This window comes from Pinus tabuliformis, chromosome 3_2, assembly GCF_031772625.1.
Source record: "Pinus tabuliformis cultivar Carrire ecotype Pingquan chromosome 3_2, CPIR1, whole genome shotgun sequence".
Classification (NCBI taxonomy): Eukaryota; Viridiplantae; Streptophyta; class Pinopsida; order Pinales; family Pinaceae; genus Pinus; species Pinus tabuliformis.
Window position 1 is genome coordinate 158,206,642 of NC_142302.1, and position 10,375 is coordinate 158,217,016.

Sequence of the window (10,375 nt, forward strand, 5' to 3'; positions counted from 1 at the left end):
AGGGAGACTACTACACCACATACTCCAGAGCAGAATGGTGTGGCACCATACGATTGTGGAAGCTATCTCTATGATGATGTAACAATGCCTGATGTGGAAGAACTGATGGATCCTATTTATCCACCTGAGCCTTCCTCTTCCAAGAAGAGGCCTTCATGGCTTAGTGGGATACTTGATGATGCTGAAAGACATGCTGCACCCTGAGGAACCTTTCGTGAAAGTAAGAAACCCAACAAGTATCAGGGATACCTGACCAGTATGAGCACAATCATACAAAATGAGCCTTCATCATTCTTAGATGCGTCAAGCATCAAGTATGGAAGGATGCTATGACCATTATGGAGAATGATGTCTGGGATGTAGTTCCCAGACCCTAGGACAAGACAATTGTTACTTCAAAATGGATTTACAAGATAAAGCTGTAGCAGATGGAAGTACGGAATAGAATAAGGCTCATTTTGTTGCTCGTGGTTTCTCCCAGAAGGAAGGTATAGACTATGATGTGATATTTGCACCTGTTGCCAGATATACGACCATCCGCTTGATCATAGCCCTTGTGGCTTCACAAGGATGGAACCTACATCAGATGGATGTCAAGACCATATTCTTTCACAGTTTGATCAAAGAAGAGGTCTATGTGGAGCAACCCAAAGGATTCGAGATTTAGGATTGAAAATCTCATGTATGTAGGTTGAAGAAGGCTCTCTATGGGCTGAAGCAAGCACCCGAGCATGGTATGAGAGGATCAATAGCTACTTGATGAAGCTGGGATTCAAGAGGAGTGAAGTCGATCATAACCTTTACCTTAAGGTTGAAGATGACAAGCCTCTCATACTGGTGTTGTATGTGGATGACCTCTTTCTAACAAGTGCAGACCCTCTCATTCACAAATGTAAGAGGGAGTTGGCTTCTGAATTTGAAATGAAGGACCTAGGACTGATGCACTATTTCCTAGGACTTGAAGTGTGGCAGAAGCCAAGGGAAATTTTCCTATCTCAAGGAAAATATGTGGTGAAGATTCTGAAAATATTTGGTATGATGGACTGCAAGCTGTGATTACCTCAAGGATCTTAACTTTCAGAAGTTATATGGTAGTGATGTCGGATCAGATTTGGGAAATGCCTATGAGTTTCAAAAACTCATTCGCGTTGATGTTCTTGGTGAACCTCTGTCTGAACATATGTTTTGTAGTTAGCATTGTGAGCTCATATTTAGTTGAGCCTCACTAGATTGGTGCCAAGAATCTTTTGAGATGTCTTCAGGACACAATCTCTCATGGATTGAGATACATTGCCGGAAATATGAAACTGCATGATTATTTGAATGCTGATTAGGCAGGTAGTGTGGAGGATCATTGGAGCACTTTTTAGTGTTGTTTCTCTTTGGATTCTACTTCGATATAATGGATGAGTAGGAAGTAGAAGTCGGTTGCCATAAGCACCGCTGAGACCAGATACATATCTACGAGTATGATCTCATATGAAGCTGCTTGGTTGGGGAAGCTCTTCAGTGAGCTGTTTGAACACATACCACTGTGATTCTCTGTAACAACCAGAGGTGGGATTCGATTATTGAGGAATCCTGTATTCATCGATTGCTCCAGCAAATAGACATCATCTGGGATATGGTAAGTCGATGAGCAAGGAGGCTCCATCGCATTAAGATGATGTATAGGTCGATACACCTTGTCAAAGCCTTGAGGAAAGATCTAATCTGTGATTTTTCCAAACAACTTGGAGTCGTTAAGAAACCCTTGTAAAAGGGTCCTACATGTTGCATACATTGAGATCTTAGAGCTCTAAGGGCTTACGGTTCTTATTGCAGCAACATACGACCACAGGGTGACTCAGCCTCCCCTGGGGGTGCGCATTGGAACAAGATGATTCACTCTCTTGTGGGACAAGATGATTCACTCTCTTGTGGGACAAGATGATTCACTCTCTTGTGGAACATGATGATTTGCTTTCCTGTGTAGCAGAATGATTAGTTCTCCTATGAGGCCTAGATTGATGTGTTCTCCATGGCAATTGTAGCAGGATTGATGTGTTCTCCATGGCAATTGTAGTAGGAGTGATGTGTTCTCCGTGAGGCTTGGATTGATGTGTTCTCCATGGCGATTGTAGCAGGATTAATGTGTTCTCCTGTGAGGCCTGGATTGATGTGTTCTCCATGGCGATTGTAGCAGGATTGATGTGTTCTCCTGTGAGGATAGGATTGATTAGTTCTACTGTCAAGGCATCCTACCCATGCAGTTTGGGACTCATGGGAAGTACCTCTCATCTGATCAATGAGCAGGGAAATGAAGTTAGGGACCATAGTAGTACCGATGGACGCATCGTTGTATCTACCATACTCCTTATGCTAGGATGACCTCCATTGATCTGGGATCAATGGTACTGGTCTGGGACCAATGGTAGGAGTTGTACCATACTATGACACTGACTTCGAGTCGGTTGAGGCTGGTCTGGGACCAGTGGTACATACTCTGAGACTGACTTCGTGTCAGTGCATCATTGGTCTGGGACCAATGAGAGTGGTACATACTATGACGCTGACTTCGGGTCGGTTGAGACTGGTCTGGGACTAGTGGTACACTCTCTGAGACTACGATACTGGTTTGGGACTGGTGGTAGGAGTGGTACTTACTATGAAGATGACTTTTGGGTTAGTTGAGACTGGTCTGGGACCAGTGCTATGCACTCTGAGAATGATTTTGAGTTAGTGGAGGATGATACCGGTCTGGGACCAGTGGAGTTGTACTCACTATGACGCTAACTTCAGGTTGGTTGAGATTGGTCTGCGACCAATGGTACATAATCATTAATCTGAGACTGACTTTGAGTTAGTATGATACATTCTTGATCATTTCTTCTTCTTCATAATTTGGACAAAAGCATAGCAGAATAGAACAAAGCAGAGCAACGCATAACAGAACAGAGCTGTATAGATCAGTACAGGGCAGAACAAGACAAAGCAGAACAAGCATAATAGAGCAGAGTAGGGCAAGGGTCAGGCTGTACAAGGCAGTGCATTTGATGGATGAATATTAACGACCGATAGACAGATTGCAGATGAAGTTCTCCCTAGTTGAGAGGGGGTGTTAAAATTGGCAACTAGGGCAAAACTTCATGTGGGTCATCTTATTCGTGGCTGATAATATTTTTACTAGATTCCTCTCATTGAGAGGTGTAGGATTGATATAAATATCATCCAATTCCAATAAGTATTTATGGAGATATGAATTTATTTTGATTATGGAATTATTATCAAGCCGACCTACAACTCATGTAGGCTCAGAAGCCCAATAGTGGCATCTATTCAAACATCATCAGTTGTGTATAAATACAAGAGGAATTTTCCTCATTTGTACTCACTCAACTCATCACATCTCTCTCTCTCTCTACTGCGCAGAAAAGGGTCTCTCCCTCACGCATGTGAAGCCGGAAGCTACTGAAACTGAAGCTGCAACTGCAAAAGTAAAGTTTGACCTACGTGGACTAGAAGATCTTCTCATTTGAACTGTGTTGTAGGTTCATCTGAACCTCCTCTAAAAGCCACAACTTTTGGTGGTGGAATCAAGTCAATCTGACAGACGGTTTGCAAGATATCGACTGCCCTAGTTTGAAGGAAGCTGCTGAAACTGAAGCTGCAACTGCAGAAGTGAAGTTTGACCTGTGTGGACTAGAATATATCCTCATCTGAACTGTGCTGTAGGTTCATTTGAACCTCCTTTGGAAGCCGTAACTTTTGGTGGTGGAATCAAGTTGATCCGATGGTCGGTTTGTGAGATATCGTCTGCCCTAGTTTGATGATGAAGCCGCTAATGCTAATGCTACTGATCTAGGGTTTGCTACCGCTAATATAAATCAGATTTATTGTACTATTTCTCTTGATCAAAGGGTTTCCCCACAGATTGTGGGGTTTGTCCCTGGCTAGCCACCACATCTTGTGTCTCTTGTCTTGGCTTGTTTCCTGTCGATCGTTTAATGTTCTATCTGCACTTTACTTTATGAAATGTGATTGCTAATCTGTGGAATATAATTAGAAAAAGAAGTAAACTGTTATAAGCATAGAATATACCATATCTTGACGATTCTCCCTTGCATCCTGCAAAAGTCTATCAACTTCCCTGGTCCTTTTTCTGCCCTCTCTAGATGGTTCTTCTTGAGTGGATGTTTCCACTCTTTTCTCCTCAATTTTTGGCTTCTCCACAACTTCCTGAGGCTCCTCCTTTAGAGCTAAAATCTCCTCTTTTGGTGGGATCTGAAGCTCCCTCTCAAGAGAGAAATGCATCACTTTCTCCTCATCAAACTTTACATCCCTTCGCACAATTGTCATTCTGAGGGATGGAAAGTACACATGATAGTTGTGTGGAGTTTATGTGTAACTTACAAATACCCCCAAATCTATTATTGGATCAAGCTTATTCCTTGATTCTTTAGAGACATGGCAGTGAAGAAAGGCTCCAAAAATCCTAAAGTGCAACACATCTGGCTTCCTCCCTGAGAAATCCTCCTCTGGTGTAATCATACCAAGAATCTGATGAGGACTCTAGTTCTACAAATAGACTGTTGAGTTTCATGCCTTAGCCCACAAATGTAGAGGTAGGCCTTGGTCATGCAACATTGCTCTCATGGATCCCACAACGCTATGGTTCTTTCTCTCAACCACCCCATTATATTGTGGGTTGTGGTGTGCTATCAACTCAAGTCGAATGCCTTCTTTTGCAGAGAAATTATTGAATTCATTTGATACGTACTCACCTCCATTATTGCTCCTAAGGGGCTTCACCTTCTTACCAGTTTTTTTGTCAACTAATGCCTTGAATTCTACAAACTTGGAGAATGTCTCATCTTTCTTCTGCATGAAGAAGATCTAGCACTTCCTTTAGAAGTTATCAATAAAAAATGATAAAATATTGTGTCTGGTAGTGGAGGATGTCGAGAAAGGCCCACAAGACATCGGAGTGGATCGTTTCTAGGATTGCATGTGCTTTGATGTTATCATCATGGAATGTGGATTTTGTATACTTCCCAAAAGTACATCCTTTGCATACATCCTAATGCTCAAGTGCTCCTTTGGGAAGGCCAATGGTTATTTGTTGCATACTATTCAAGGCCCCATGACGAAAATGGCCAAGTATTCTGTGCCAAAGTTCACCGACATCGTGACCCTGAACTTTCTCTGCCTTAGTTCTTAATGCAACAAATTATTCCACATCTAGCTTATACGTGTTCTTCACATGAACCATGGTTTTGCTTCACTTGTCCCATGGCTATTTGTCTTAGGAATGACTTTCCTTTGTTGAAGATCACATCATAACCATGGTCTTCCAAAACTGTAAATATGAGATTTTTCTTTAGGCCCAGAACGAACATGACATCCTTGAGCCTGAGAGGGGAGTTCGACTCCCTTTGAAAGGTGAGTGTACCAATCTCGGTCATGTTGTACCTTTCATCATCCCCCAACTTAATGTGTATCTGAAATCTTTCTCCTCCAGATCACTGGAAAAATATCTACACCTTGTCATGTGGAACAATGCAACTGATTCCAGGTACCACACTCTCCCCATAACTGTGTTGGTCATGCACGCGATAAGGGTAAAGTCAATATAGAACTTTGAAGATAAGGCTTTACAAGCTACTCCTCAGAGGTATTCTTTCTTTCCTTTTTTTGTGGACACTTCATGGAATAGTGCCCGAATTCATGACAATTGAAGCATTTAATTTTGGATAAATATTTCTTCTTGACCCCTTGGCTGGATTCTGGTTTGGTTTGAGATTTCTTCCCTTTTCCCTTCTTTCCTTTCTAACCAATGCAAAGTTTTCTTTATCCTTGTAGCACCCTCCTCCCACATATACCCAAGTAACCGATCAATGGGGGTAACCATGTTACGAGAGGCTACTATGATATGATTCAACCTCCTAAGTGACCTTAAGGAAGTGGAACCGACGAAAACACACCATACAGACCTTCAACATCAACAATAGGACCCCTAGGAAACATTCCAACCTTTCTGCTAACCAACACCTGGGTCCCATTGAGTTTTTAAGCTATTAAACTGGACGCTCCCATGCTATGGGCATGCCAGTGTCCAGAGACCTTTGGATGCTCCCACAAGCCTGCATGCTTGCGTCCAAGGACTATTTCGAGAAGACCTATGCCATATTCCGGGGAATTTAAGGCACTTTTCAAGCCTAGAATTCCAGCCACTGCCTAGATATTGCTATAACTTTTGGAATCCATTAAACACATCCTAGTCCTGGAGTTAGTTTTTGGTTGACAGGTGGACATGTAATCTGACAGTGATGATGTATGGCTCTCCTCATGTTTCTATTTGTAAATGAATAAACAATGTATCTATGACCTAATATATGGTACTGCAACTGATGATGTAAGGGAACAATGATTCTTAGCGATTCTTAGATAAGTATAAGACCCCTATGTTTAAATAATAGATATGAACATAGGGGTCTTATACTTATCTGAGAATTGCTAAGAATCATTGTTCACTTACATCATTAGCTGCAGTACCATCTATTAGGTCATAGATACATTGTTTATTCATTTACAAATAGAAAATGGGGAGAGCCATACATCATCATTATCAGAATACATGCTCATAACCAAAAAAATAACAACATAAATAATATGAATACATCAACCATAGAATCCACATATAAACCAATACATTTACAAATGAAAAGACAAGAGAATGAATTTCTCATTAATGAATGTAGAAACCAATCGGGGATGGGACTACCACATTCCACCTGACCATAGATTGGCTGAGCCAAATCTCTCTTCAGCCAATCACCCCATGCCATATTCCAAAAATGAATGTGGAACTCTTAACCAACCAAAAAGAAAAAAAAACATGAATGCTACCAGAGTTCTCTGCCTACACCATGAGGACTTTTAGTGCCTCCTAGTCTCTCAGGATTTACTATAATCCACAGTCTGATCTAAGGATCATTGGGCCCTACACTGAGACCCACTCTCTAGGCTTTACCATACATCCCATCTTGGGACTACTAGGCCCAAAGGAGAGAAATCCACCTATTGGCTTTACCATTTATCCCACCATTCAATGGAAAGGATTCCTAGGCCCACTGAGGCACACAATCCTAGCATTAACGCAACCCACATTCTGGCTTAGGGGTTACTAGGCCAGTGGCTTTACCGTGATCCACAGTCTAGTTCAGGGACCACTAGGCCATGTGTTTTTCATTCTGGAGATCCACCCCACTCAACTTCGAATCCATCTGGCTATCCATCTCAACCGAAGTATGAGAACCTATCTCATCATGGCTATCCATAAATGGTAAGGCTAGGTTGAAAACACTGTCAAACCTAGAAAAAACCATGCCATGACAGAAAAGAACCACATGTAATGCCATGCATGCTAAATCTAGTAACGAAATCAGACATGCAAATTGATACCTACAAAGAATCTTGCTATAGCTGCTTGATCCCGCTCTTCCTTGCTTGCTCATTCCTTCCTCTTTCCTTCTTTGCCTTTCTTGATCCAATGCCAAAGTTCTCCAAGAAAACTCTGAGTGTCCAAGAGTGTGTGTGAGAGAGCGAATAATGAGAGGGCTCCAAAACTGAACTGACCAAGCTTTCCAACTAATCCTCATAAGCCTTTTTAACCATTGAGGCCTCTATTTTCTTCATTTTCCATTATTTTCCTTCAATTTCCCCCTCACATGCAACCTGTGACCTTTCACCTTCCTTTTATCCTAATTTCCTTTATTTTCATAAATAAAATGCGAATAAATGCCTCATGCCTTTCGAAAGCTTTTCCATTGCCTTTTCCAATTTCCTTTAGCCATAATAACCAAAATGAACACCCACTAGGATGTTTTGGTCACCATACAGCATGGAATACAGTGTAACACCCTCCTCCCACATCCACCCAAGTAACCATGCCAACTGGGGTAAACATGAGATGAGAGGCTACTATGATCAAATTCAACCTCCTAGGTGACCTTAAGGAAGTGGAATCGATGGAATATCACACATAGTCATCCAACATCATCAACAGAATCCTTAGAAGACAAGTCAACCACTTAGACAACCTGTCACTAGGTCCCACTGTTGTTTTGCACCTCTGAGGTCATAGTTTCTCTCATGCTATGGGAAAGGGAGTGACCACAGACCTAAATTCACTCTCATAGGCCTACATACCAGTGTCTGTGGACCAAACTTGCCAGTCCTCTGCCAGTGAATCCAAGATTTAAGCCACTTTTTTAGGCCTAGAGGCCAGACCACTGCCTAGAATGGAATAAAAGCTTAGAATCAAGTAAAGTATAGGGAAAACAACATTGCAAAAGTAAATAGTTGATCAAGACCTTAACCAAACCCTACTAGCCACAACATGCATTTCATCAAACATATCATAGACATGTAACCTACAAGTGTAAATAATAGAATTAAGTGTAGGGACCTCATACTTATCTGAGAATTGTCATGAACCATTGTTTCCTTATGTATTTTGTTGCCTTATCACTTATTAGGTCATAGACACATTATCCATTCATATACAAGTAAAAACATGCTCAGAGCCATACATAGTTATTGTCATAAAATGTGCATATAACTAGCATAATAGGAACAAAAATACAATAAAAATATCAACCATCAAAATCCATATATACACCAGTACATTTACACATGAAAATCAATGGAATGAATTTCTCATTAATAAATGCAATGAACCAACTAGAGATGGGACTACCATGTTCCACCGACCATAGATTGGCTGAGCTAAGTCTCTCTTCGGCTAATCACCTCAGTGCCATATTCCAAGCATGAATGTGGGACTCATATAACACATCAAAAACACCAATCAATGTGGATTCCACCAGAGTCCACGACCGACACCGTGAGAAATTTTAGTGCCTCCTAGTCTCTCAGGCTTTATCGTGCATCTGCAGTTTCATCCAGGGATCACTAGGCCCTACACCAAGACATACTCTCTAGGATTTACCATGCATTCCATCTCGGAATCAATAGGCCCAATGGAGATAAAATCCACCTCTTGGCTTTACTGTATATCCCGCCATTCACCAACAATGATTCCTAGGCCCACCGAGGCACACAATCTAGCTTTATCGCAACCCATAGTTCGGTTCAGGGGTTACTAGGATAGTGGCTTCGTTCATCCTTAGTACGGTTCAGGGGCCACTACCACCATGTGTTTGTCAATTCTAAGATCCACTCCACTCGGCTTCAAATCCAATCCAAACATCCCACATAAACCGAATGAGAGAACCCATCTCATCAAATCTATTAGGAAATGGCAAGGCTAGGTTGAAAATATTGTCACACCTGAAAAACCCATGCCATGGTAGAAATAAATACATGCAATCCCATGCATGCCAAATATAGCAAGGAAAATACACATGCAAGTTGATACCTGTAATGAAGCCTGTTGTAACTACTTGATCCTGCCTTTTCTTGCTTGATCTTTTCTTCCTCTTGCCTTCTTTTCCTTTCTTGCTCCAATGCCAAAGTGCTCCAAGAAAACTCTAAGTGTCCAAGAGTATGAGAGAGAGAGAATAATGAAAGAGCTCAAGAAAATAAACTAACAAAAGGTTACACTAACCAAGTCTTTCCCATTGATCCTCATAAGCCTTTTTATTAATGAGGCTTCCATTTTTTTCATTTTCCATTATTTTCCTTCAATTTCCTCCTTACATTCAACCTATGACCTTTCAGCTTCATTTTCTCCCAATTTCCATTATTTTCATAAATAAATGTGTCAAAAACCTTTTTTGCCTCTTTAATGCCTTAGTAATTTCCTTTTCCAATTCCCTTTAGCCATAAACAACCAAATGAACACCCACTAGGATGTATTTCCCACCATTCATCTTGGAATACGTGTCCCATCATCCGTGGTATTTATATATTTTTACATGGAATTTTCACTAGGGCTATTACATAGGTGTCCCATCAATCGCGGTATTATATTTTTACATGAGTTTTTAACCAGGGCTGTTATAGAACCCTCGCCCTTGGGGGATACCATCCTCGGTGTTCAGCGACTCCTATAACCAACAAGAGCTACTAAAAAAAAAAAAAAAAAAAAAAAACATACTTCCCATGGAGCTTTATAACACATTCATTGCAGTATCTACAATGAAAGACTGCTCAAATAAAAACATCATGAAAACATGACAATATAACATCCATACCGCATACTGGAGCTTTATAACACAACCCATTATGGTATTTACAATAATACACACATATACACATATGCACATTTTTTCAACATGAGAATAGAAGGATATGATGCCTACATCTGCAACAAGGGAATATTGAGGCTCACACCTTCACCTCAAAGTAATACCAGGATTCACCTCCTTCC